Raw genomic sequence first — 12,586 nt, 5'->3', positions numbered from 1 at the left:
ACGGCCGTAGTAGACATTTGTACTCCATGCATTGTAGAGCAGCAGCGCGATATGGCGGCAAAACGGAAAGTACATTTGTCTACCGAAGATGTTCTTGCGGCGCTCATTGATGATAGCGAGTCCGATTTAGACCTGGGGGTGAAGATATGGAGCTGTCAGATGGGGAAAACATTGATTCGGACTGGGAGTTCGACCACTCGGACCATGAATCATACAATCTTACATGTCGCAGTTGCGGGTGTGAAAAATTCAAAAACAGGGTGATCTTGTATTTTTTCACCTAAATATCAGGTAAAAACAATTTGTTTATCACAGTTTCAAAGTTCTAATAGTTATAATAAAGATATAATAACAGAAGAAGTGGTTTTTACCATTTATTTTGGCTGAAATATGAAATTATGTCGTTTTCGTCAGATTTTGGCGTTTTCGCCCCAAAATGAGGAAAATGTCCCCAAAATCATAATTTCGAAGATAATTGAAAAAAAATGTGTGAAAATGAAGATGCCCCACCCCCCTACATATTCCATGCAGTTTTTGTTCGTGGTTCTTGAAACTAAGAGAGCCAAGAATTTTCAAAGTAAAAAAAATCATTTGCGGACAGTTTTGAGAATATGCTAATGAGGTCACATGACCTCATTAGCATTAAAAGATTTTTTTTTCCCTACCAAAATATTCTCCATTTTGTTGTCTATCCAACCCAAGCAGTCATTTTCCTCTATCTCTCTTATTTTCAACACACCAGGCCAGCAGAAAAAAGCTCTAAAAATCCCCATTTTGGGCCTGGGTAGATGGGTGGGTTAGGTGTTGGGTCCGAAAGGGTTAATAATTAAATTTTTCGAAATCTTGACCTTTGAGCAGCAACTGCAATGTCTTTGTCAGGCCTTTCAAAGGCATCACACAATGGTGGTGGTGCCACTGGATCTGGGAACAGTTGCAGCTGAGCTTTCCTGTATTTTGGGTTCTGGAGATTGACTGTCTCCTCCAAGCACTCCCGAACATATTCTGAAAGGTATGTAAAAATAAATTATAACAAGTTAAAGGTGTTTTTTCTATTTGTTTAGACCGAGATAATTTTGATGATATATAATTTTCTGGAGTTTGACTTGTATCATGATCCTTACCAAAAGTTGATTTCACCAAGACCTTCTTCAGTGTGTGATGTCCCTCTTTGTATTTTGGGAAGGCTATGCTGTATTGCCCAGAACCACCAGGTGACATTGCCTGCTCACGACCAGCATTCTCATTGTAGTGCATTGCAGCCAAATAGTTTCTGAAATGAAAGAGCTATATACTATATTTGTCAAACAATCGAAGAAATACTGAATCATTTCACTAAGGCATAGCAATATGGCTCATTGTGTGTTATTTCCATACCTTGTGATCATGGTCTCGTAGGAGAAGGCATACATGTTTGGGGCAAACTGATTCACAATGCTGTGAAAGGTTTCAACGCTGCTGGTCTGACCCAAGCTTGACATCTTCTTTATGTCTCTCAAGAGATAAGGTTTCGTCAGCAGCTGCTCATGTTCGACAGCAGCGGCAGACCCTGTAAAACAGATAATTTTTGAAGTGTGAGAATCGTGTTTTTATGTAACATCACTGTAGATGAGATGAGACAAAGAATGTCTCTCAAGAGATAAGGTTTCGTCAGCAGCTGCTCTTGTTCGACAGCAGCGGCAGACCCTGTAAAACAGATAATTTTTGAAGTGTGAGAATCGTGTTTTTATGTAACATCACTGTAGATGAGATGAGACAAAGAATGAAGTTATTGAGCAAGGTTTTTTCATTATAAGTTACCTTTCTTAAGCCATCTCTTCTTTGTAATCCTCTTTTTGTGTTGGCAGTTCTTATGGATGCCTTGAATGTGCTCCGGACAGGACAGCCACTTCTTAAGAATCATTTCACCATCGTCAGAAGGAGAAGACACGGCACACCAGTAGAGGTGATGTTTTATACATCTTTTCCACTCTTTAAAGGTCATATATCAAGGTTGTTTGCCATTTTCTGCTGTAAGACGATTTCAAAAGTGTACCTAACACTTTATACAATACAGAAAACCAAATGCAATTAGCTCCATCCATTTTGAAGATATAGCCAATTATGTGTTTGACAACTTGATTACCTGATCAGGCTAGCAACTGGCTTGTTAGAGCCAGGCGGCGGGTGCAGCAAAAGTTGTGATGTAGATCAGGTCATCTGTACATGTCATGCAATCATAAAAGCAGGAGGGCCTTAATTAATTATGCACACCTGGAAGTAATGTGTTTCATTCACTATGGTGTATTGTGTGGCTCCGAATTGTGTCAAGGCTAGCACAAAGAACAATCGAATGACGGATGGGACCCATTTTCATGAATTTCCAAAGCCAGTTGAACGAGAGAGGAGGAAGCTGTGGATTCGGAAGTGCAAACGTTTGGAGTGTTGGAAGCCTGGGCCTTCGGCCAAACTTTGCAGTGATCACTTTATCGATACGGATTATCACATGAAGCCGGATATCTGCATCCAACTGAATATTAAATGCCACTTGTTAAAAACAGCTGTTCCAACCATGTCAATTGCATTTAATGCCCGAGGCTGCTGAGGTCGGTTGTTATACATAATGTGTAAGCCCTATTAGGGCCTGTGATACCGCATAGTGTCTTCTTGTGTTCCAGCCATAGCAAGGTGACAGCGACACAGGTCAGTGTCAGTGACAGCCACTGTCAATGACAGATTATTGTCATCTGACATCTTGGCCTATCTAACGTTGCACGGCATTATATCGTCACGTCAAGATGATTGTGCATAATACCGTCACTTTTCAATAGTAGTTCAGCGTCATTACATAACTGGCGATACAACACTGACGAGGCGAAACAATATTGTGCAACATTAGTCTGTTCAAAAATCATACATGTTATGCATCTGCAACCGTCTATCAATGTCTTCTTTGCTATATCGGCAGGTCTGCCATGCAAATTGATTAACCACAAATTCTAATCACTTTCGTCCGAATGATCACTCTCATTATGATCTAATGATATCAATGGCTCGAACATGTATGGCTCAACGTTTAAATATCCTTCTGTATCGACCAAAACATCCTCAAATTCACTGCTCTCACTCTCTGAACTGTATGCGGAAGCCATCTTGCTTTGTTCTGACTGACCTGATCTACGTCATCAAAAAATCCCTAGCGGCCACATGTGGAACTAATCTAAAGTTGTGTGTGGAGGGAAATTCAAATAGTTTCAAATTGAAAATTGAAATAACTAAATAATGACTTTATTATTAGAATTTTTTTAATGTCTGGGATCTTGTTTTTTTAACCCTCAACATATTTCATGAGTATCAAGCATGTTTTCAAACCTTGATATATGGCCTTTAACGATCTCAAATCCCTTTTTCTTGGTAAGCTTGTCAATCTTTTTGCAAATACCTGGGAAGAAAATGGGATGGTTTTTAAGTCCTCTATCAAGGATATCATTCGTTACCAACAAAAACAAATTAATATATATTTGCAGCCACAAGAGAATATAAGACACTAGCATTATACCCGTGGCGCAGGCAGGTTCAAATGGGCTATATCTTGATTAGATTGAATTGCAATGAAAATCTAATGCAATATCAAAGGAGCAATATTGAAGAGGCAAATTAAACCAACCATTTGTCCACAGACACGGACCTAGCTGTGGCGTGCTGTATGTGTGCATAAAAAGTGTATCAATTGGTCCGATGGAGATGATGAGGCAATGTCAATATGCCTCGTACCTCAGTCAGCAATATGCCCCTTTTTATACGGAGAAGAAGGAGAACTCAGATAGGCCTTCACATGTCGGCTTCCAAATGTCTCGGGCAGGGCACTTAGTCGAAAGGCAAGCTAGAAGTTCAGCATCGTGAGCAGCTCCTTGATAAGGCCATGCCAAGTTCAGAGTGCCTCTTCAGATACATCAAGTATTGAAAGCTGTGGTGAGCACATAAACAGACCATGGTCACCTTCATTTGAAAATTCCTTCATAATCAAGGGCTAGCTCTAACTAAAACAGCACCCATAAACAATAGACCATCAATTTGACCCCAGCTCCTAACTGCGGGAAAACCCAAGTCCAGCAACCAAAGTACCAAAAATACATTTTTGTTTACATTTGAACTGCACACATGCGTTTGTTTACAATTTCATTTCCCGCGAAATCGTGGACCGAAAATAACATTAACCTGGGTTCAGCAGGTCAGCAGGTATACCGGCTGTTCCAATCATCCCCCTACAGCCAGCTGTTCAAAATGTAATGTTATTCACCCCAGAGGGAGTGCAGCAGGTCAGCAGGTATACCGGCTGTTCCAATCATCCCCCTACAGCCAGCTGTTCAAAAGGTAATGTTATTCACCCCAGAGGGAGTGCAGATAATTGATTAAGCCCCTGCATAATTTAACAGCAATGGCTTGGCTTCTGTAAGTGGTAAGGAGAATTGACAGTGTCCGATTAAAAATCCCTCATTACTGCTCCGCTGAAGTATATTTTTGAACAAAACCAAGACGTTGCATCAGGGTAAGGTGTCACCACAATTCATGCAAAATTTCAAGGCAATCCAACGCCTCTAAGTGTGAGTTTATTCGTCCCCCTTCCAGTATTATTATATAGATACCTTTTACAATATGCCAGCAGTCGTAGAAATGGGTGATCTTCCATTTTTCTCTCACCCATTTGGCGACTTGAGGATGGCGGTCTGTTACCAAAGCTCGTATCTTGAAACTTTCCACAGTCTTCTTACACTCCTGTAAGCCTCTCAATTCCATATTATAGCTGTTCTTGACCTCGTTACTCTGAAAAGGAGCATAGAGAACTGTATTTTACCAATGTGCATCTCCAACAAGAAGAGTCAATCAAAGAAAAACGGCCAAGGTTAGGAACTATTGATCAGTTTTAAGTATATTCTTAAGAGTTGACCAATGCAATTTCAATACTTTTGTGGTCAATATCTGCACTTTAATACCTGTACCATCTCCGTCGCTATTACTTTGTTTTTCCCCAATTCCAACAAGGAATAAGATCCAAATTTTGCACAATGCCCCATCGAATCGCATCTTGCATCACCTCCCAAAAGCAATTCAACCTTCAGTCCAAATCACAATTTACATCCGTCCTGCATCGCGCCAGTGACGCACTTATATCTCCATTTTTCGCGCCATTACGCTCGGCCTACGCGTGACATACGCGCTGGGTAGCGCGTAATTGACGCGCCACTGACGCGATTTATGGGATGTAATTTTTTATTTGGACTGTTACTGTATGTTCTTGATCAAATCTTTCAGGACTCATGAATCAAATTATTTGGATGGTAAATACAAGAAACATTCCCCAGGTGCAGACCGTCGGTTACGTCACAGGCTAAAATAATAGAAATCATGCTTTTGGCGTACCTCATGTTTCCTTATTACTTATGAGCATAGGATTGTTGTTCGATGCCTCAATATTCTTCAATCGTGATGGACAATACGTGGGCGACGACAATTTGCCTAATGGTTTTGCCATCATGTTCTGCTCCTTCGCATTGCGACAATATCGTATACATGTAATAGACTGGCCGACAAGCACTTGACTTTATTATCAATGCGATCATTATCAGCTATTGCGGGCCTAGTCACTAATCGACAGTGCGCATGCGCTAAATAAGCTCTGAACGGACCACTGCAAAATGCGTTGGCCAACTCAGTCAATCAATATTCTCGGGGGGGGGGGGGGGGGTGCAGGCAAAAAACATAAGCTCCCGACTTCTGTCACGATTCTATATATATATCAGAGTCTTTCTATACAATTGTATAGAAAGACTCTGTATATATATAAGCACCAGCAGACGAAAAATCAAAAAATTTGGATGAAAATTCGATGGGTCCATCAATAGGTCGAAGATTTGTAATGCTTAGCCAAAATTATGTAGTGTAAATTTGAGAAAATTTGTGTTTTGGGGCATTCCTATGGGCCGTGAAAACTGCAAAAAATATGTACATGTTTTTGTAAGCGGTCGTCGCTCTCGCGCAAACTTGTCTTGCATGTTTTTGTGAAAGAGGACGTCGAAGAACGCGGTCGTATATCAAAACAGACGTTGGGTGGCGCTCGCGCAAACTTCCCTCACATGTTTTTTTGTGAAAAAGGACGTCGAAGAACGCGGTCGTATATCAAAACAGACGTTGGGTGGCGCTCGAGACGGGTCATCCTATTTAGCGTCCAGTGGCGACCAGTGGCGTCCAACGCGAAATAATAGGGTGTATATGGTTAAAAATGTTTTCAAGCTCCTAAAACACTTTCACGATCTTAGTATGCGTCCAGCAAAAGTACTGGACGCCATGTTTGTTTTAGCTGCCGTTCCTTGGGTTTATAGAAAAAGCAGAATCGGGATCTGGCATCAGGTTGGCATACTAAGATCGTTTTCTGGTGATGATTATTCAAAAACTAGGTTTGCAAACTCAACCAAAGTTCTAAATCTTGTTTATTGAAATTGTTTAAGGAGCTTGAAAACATTTTTAACCATATACACCCTATTATTTCGCGTTGGACGCTACTGGTCGCCACTGGACGCTAAATAGGATGACCCGTCACGAGCGCCACCCAACGTCTGTTTTTTTATACGACCGCGTTCTTCGACGTCTTCTTTCACAAAAACATGTGAGGCAAGTTTGCGCGAGCGCGACCCAACGTCTTCGACGTCCTCTTTCACAAAAACATGCAAGACACACTTGCGCGAGCGACGACCGCTTACAAAAACATGTACATATTTTTTGCGGTTTTCACGGCCCATACATTCCAGCTTGGATAGCTCGAAAAGCGCGCTAGTGCGGTCAGTTCCCGACTTCAGAAATAGATGGCAACACTGTTGACTACTGCCTGGAGAAATTTGAGGTTGATTGGGAAAAAAATTATAGTGTCCATGGGGGTGTCTTTGTGAGGGAATTTCAGCCAGGAGTGAAGTAATTGCTACTCAGGCATATTTATTGGAAATGGAGGAATAGAAGCCAACTTCTTCTTCGAATTAAATGATGTTAGTGATATATGTTGCAGTCACTTTCATAACCTTAAATTGGTCATTGCCTCCTTAGAAATGTATTTTGGGTGGAGTTTCCTCAGGCCCTGCCCGCTGCTTCAGTATATGTACCTGAGCTCATAACAAAACTCGTGTCAAACAATATGCAAATTTCATTATTGTGCTTTCAGTACTTCTTGGCCATATAGCCATACATCATTAAAATTAAGTAATCATTATGTGCATGGTGGGTCAGTGTCATGGGTATGAGGCAAAGTTGGGGGGGGGGGGGTTGTGGTGGGCAGCTGCATCCACTTCCTCGAGGAAATGTGCAGTCTAACACAATCATGTCTCATCCCTGAGTACCTGTACTTGGAATTACATTTACATAAGAGAACAAACACTGAGCTGTCCTTTACTGAGGATATTGGTATTTCAGGCCCATTTAAAAGTTGCTTGTAATCTACAATTCGACCGCGCGTCCTTGGTGCTGATGTCGCCATTGTTCAAATCTGATTGGTGGATCTCAGTCACGTGGTATTCGACAGTAGCGCCGTCTGAGGAGTGGTTATTCCCGCAATAGCTGTTCTTTTCTTGAAGCTTCTCTTCCAAATTAATGTAACACCTAGTTAATAGACATACGCATTTAACGACTACACCATAATAACTGATGGAATATACAATGTAGTAGTTAGGTCATACTAGTGATCAGTTCATTCCCAGTGCAAACCTGAAGACCGACACGTTTGGACATTTGCTTGTTCAACATGTTTGTTTACAAACAGACGTATACAATGCCGTATAAAAAAAGGTCACAGATGTACACAAAACTCACTTATTTGGAGGAATTAAATAACCTAACTATACTTGAGCAATGAAAACATAATATATATTCAACACATAATCACATCAACGGTTCCAAATTATCCGTTTTAAACTTGATGTAAAACAAAACAAATCTCAAAAAGTTGAGAATATTAATGGTCATATGATGTGTGGGTTTTACGCGGGTTTTTTCTTCTTTAGGTTTCCTGTGACGTCACCCTCCTCGGCTACGTTGCAACACAACGGGGAGTGTTGGGTGACGTCACGGGGTTCTCCGGCCTTTTTTCACTCACTTCATCATCATCATCATCAATAGCGGCTTCGTGGCCCTCCTGGGTCTTTGCCTCCTGTTAGTCGTCTCAAGTAAAACATATCTTTTTTGGGTTGAGTACGCATGCTAGTGCGGGTAAAGTGTCCAATAAACTTATGTACATATTTACACCGTCAACACATTTAAGTCAGTTTCCATATTTCATAATAGCTAGAACTAATAACAACCATTCCATCATCAGTACGAATATATGTCCTTCGCTGCCCAGTGGCTATCTAGTCGGGACTCCCTAATCAGAGTTCCAAGTTCCATGAAGTTCCAAGTTCCAAGTTCCAAGTTCCAGGGGGGCCATCTCAAAATTCATGATTTCTTGATAGACGTTATGTATACGCTGATGTCTCACTTTCTGGAAATGTCAGTTGTTATTGTTGGGAAGTTAAAGGGAAACAATGCTGTAGACTTCTTCTGATAGGTGGCGCTTGACTACATTGACCTGGTGATACATCATTTAAAGGGATATCTCACTGGGAGTTAATGTTAAAGGGAAACATTGCTGTAGACGTCCTCCGATAGGTGGCGCTTGACTACATTTACCTTGTGATGCATCATTTAAAGGGGTCTGTCACTGGGAGTTAATGTTAGAGGGAAACAATGCTGTCGATTTCCTCCGATAGGTGGCGCTTTAATACATTTACCTTGTGATTACCTCAGGTTTTTTATCATGAATTTTTCCATCGCATTATGACTAAATGTTCCCGGGTAAACTTAGACAATATTCATAGTTTTTGTAAAGAATTCATCAGCTTGGTCCACCATATGTAAATGTTAAATCATGTAACCTCTTATACCCGAAAGGGTTTTTTGGAGAGAAATAAATTATGTTATGTTAATTATGTTATGTTATGTTATGTTATGTGATGGAAGTGCAATGGGGGCAGCAATTCTTTTTGTTGTGCTTTTAACCTTGTCAGTGTTCTCCACACCATGCAACGGAGGGGGGGGGGGGGCTTTCCGTGTATCCCACACTTTTTTGCAACAAAAGTGTGGACGTTCTGTTTGTGATGCAAATTCTGAACGGTCAGTGTTCTCCACAGTTTGCACAAAGAAGTTCTTTTTGAAGTCATGCGAGTTTTGAACTCCGTTTTTTTTGCTCCATATGATGTAACAGAGGGCTCGCCCAGGTACCGTTCCTCATACAATCATGAATATAGTTTCGATGTACTGTGAGATGTGGGAGACCCCTATTGGCAACTTTTTCTAACTTTAACGTGCCTACCTAGCTGCTGCCTATAGTCTCCATTTAACTCTTCCTTCTCTTGCCATTTTGCCGACCCCCAATCCTTCCTCTGACAATGTCTGCCAGGCCCAAAATTAGGCTGGCCCAAATTTATTGTTTGTTTGCCGTCACCCCAACTGACCCACCAAAATCATGCATACCCAAAAGTTTTATTGGCATTTTAGTAATTTTCTTTAGCATCTTGGAGTTTTTCTATGATTTTGACCACTAAAATCACTGAAAATTAAGAAAAAACCTACCTACCCTGTATGAATACCTTGGGTAGGGTTACTGCAAACAGACAATTAATTTGGGTCAGCCTTAGCAAGCATCTGAACAGGCTTCCTTACTCATCAATCAATCTTGACAGCTTATTTGCAGATTCTTTACCACCAAAGAGCATGTTTATAAGCAGTTGTAGTGACAAAATTGAAACTTCCTGTTGATCAAAGACAGATGGAAAGGGTTTAATTAAATCTTACATAATAGTTATAATTCTAAGATGTATTAAATTGTAAGGCATAAATAAAGGTAAGATTTATTCTCTTGTCAATGTTCTTGAGTTGAGGATTGCAAGTGGGAGCCGATACATTTTACATACCGATACATTGGACGTTGCCAGCATTGCATTGAATAGAATTTTATGCCCCGGGGCTAATTCCAGAGTTCAAATTGGCCAATTTAGACCCTCCGCTGGAGTAAGTGCCCGGATGACGGCATGATCTTATCAATGAGTTTTTTCCCCGCTTGTTCATTATACAGGGACTGTATATTTTCAAGCTTTACACTCTAACTCACAGTGAGAGACCCCTTTAAATGATTTATCAGAAGGTAAATGTAGTCAAGCGCCACCTATCGGAAGAAGTCCACAGCATTGTTTCCCTTTAACATCAACTCCCAGTCAGAGACCCCTTCAAATGATACAGCACAAGGTCAATGTAGTCAGGCGCCACCTATCGGAGGAAGTCCCTTTAACTTCCCAACAATAAGAACTGTGAGATATCAGCATAGTAAAGCGCCACCTACATTAAATATATCGAGAAATCATGAATTTTGGCATTGAATGCATTTCTGAGATGACCGCCCTGGAACTTGGAACTTGGAACTTGGAACTTCATGGAACTTGGAACTCTGATTAGGGAGTCCCTATCTAGTCGGCTTTTGAAACATATGATGGATGGCGCCATAACTACCTCTTCTGACAGCTTATTCCACTCGTATAATAAAACTTGTATAATATTATTCACACTTTGTTTCCCCCGTCTCGGGAACCCAGTCTGAGCCTTTTCATACATGTCATAATATTTAGTTTGGATTCAATTTGTGTATTTCAGTTTACGGTGTTTGACCATTAAAGAGAAGTTTTGTAAAGCACGCGTTGAAGTTCATTACAAGAAGAGTCCTAACGAGATTATAAGCCACTACACACGATGTGCCATGTGACCAAATATTCTCAATTTTTTGTGATCATTTTCTCCTTTTTCAGAGTCTAAAACAGAAATTTGAACTATTGCTAGGCAAATGGTTAAAAACATGTTTTCATCACTCAGACGAAGTTAGGTTACTGAATTCCTCCGAATAAGGGAGTTTTGTGCACATCAGTGTGCTTTTTTGTACAGCATTGTACACCTGTTTGTAAACAAACCCTTGCCTTGGATTCGAGTATTGGCAGAATAAAGGAGGCTTGTTAGGACGTTATTTTTGGGTTACTGCCTTGTTGATCCCATATATTTGCTCAGCAAAAACATGAATACGTTACATGAACGGGTTTTACCGGTATGCTTGTAAATGTCACAGTTCGTCGTAGCGCATGCATGTTTTAACATTATTTTGTTCATTCGATTTCGAAGGTTATCAGTGCTGAGTTTGACAACCCTTTCTATGATACGATGGTGCGTAAAGCGAGGGTTTGACAAAAGATGATTCACACCCGGGTGGAAAAAAAACATTGTCTTCAAATCTACAAAGGGGAGAAAAAATAACATATGGGCCTGGTTGCTCAAAACAAATTTTGTCACTAACGCTGGCGTTAACTTGACTTTGCGTTATCTCCTTCAGTTAAGCCCTTAGACTTAACCCCAAGTTAAGTCAAAGCTGGCGTTAGTAACAAAACTTGCTTTGAACAACCGGGCCCTGACATGGACCATGGTATATTGCATGGTATATTGCAGAATCGATATATGTCTCCACAAATGAATGTTTTTTTCAGTACTTGACCGCATTATAGTTCTCTGGTGACCATTACGTTTTCTGCCCTTGATGATTTTTCCGTAAGGACCCCCGTTTCAGCCCTTTTGGTGGGTCCATTTTATCAAGATTGCCTAGGGATTATGAGGGATTATCGGTTCAGCTCGTATATCTCTGGATTATTCCTCCCCACTAAAGAAATGAAAGATAAAATATTGTGCAGCGTCGCTTTTGGGAACGAGACAGTTCGCCAGCAAATAAATCTGTATCACAAATAGCTCTTTTAAACTTTGAAATTGACTAAAGATTAACGATTTAAGAGCTATAAAAAAGGCCATTTTTGTCGATCTCGCCTGGTTCTCATCGTTTGATGAAGCGCCGCGGCTTTGCCGATCAGTTAGCGTACCCCCGCCTCGAGCAAGTCGCAAGCCGCAGATTGATTACTCAAACGTGTTCAGTTGCCGTGTGCAGTTGTAACTGTAGAACGGAAAATATCCGCGGCATATAATTTTCGCGAATGCCTCACGATGGACATATTCGCGGCAGAATATTTTCGCGGGTGAAGATTTTTTTCCAAGAAAATTAGAACTGTCTATTTTGACTCTAAGCTCTTTGTGTATGGGAACTCCAGTGTAAAATGTCCCCTGCTTAGCATAATCTGAGCAATAATTGAATAAAAGTTTTAAGTTAGGTGTAATTATGACAAGTGCTAATTGCACGGGGTATACACGTAGGCCTTCGTTGGGCCAAGCTCTATGCAGGGCCTCTGTGGAAACATGGCAACAATGACATGGATTTCGAGCTAAAAGCGAGAGATTTTCGCGGCAGAATATTTTCGCGAGCCTGACCTACTCCCGAAATTCGCAAAAATATTCTGCACGCGAAATTTTTCCGTTCTACTGTATATAGTGCACAATATTTTAGAACTGTAAAATTAAAATTATTTGTAAAATTTACAGTATTTATGCTTTAAATGGAATTTCAAATGTCCTGGAATAGTGGATTTTACTGAGAAATGAATCTAATCCCAAG

General features: G+C 40.7%; 1 protein-coding gene across 2 annotated transcripts in view; it reads left to right on the top strand.

The window, feature by feature from the left end:
• The window catches only part of LOC135482669 (SKI family transcriptional corepressor 1-like), a 149,056-nt gene that overhangs the window by 71,829 nt on the left and 64,641 nt on the right, over nt 1-12,586 (top strand). The window lies entirely within an intron of this gene.

The sequence above is a fragment of the Lineus longissimus genome, chromosome 2 (genome assembly GCF_910592395.1).
Source record: "Lineus longissimus chromosome 2, tnLinLong1.2, whole genome shotgun sequence".
NCBI classification, from domain to species: domain Eukaryota; kingdom Metazoa; phylum Nemertea; class Pilidiophora; order Heteronemertea; family Lineidae; genus Lineus; species Lineus longissimus.
The sequence above is the reverse complement of the archived record's forward strand: the minus strand, read 5'-3'. Positions and strand labels throughout refer to the sequence as shown.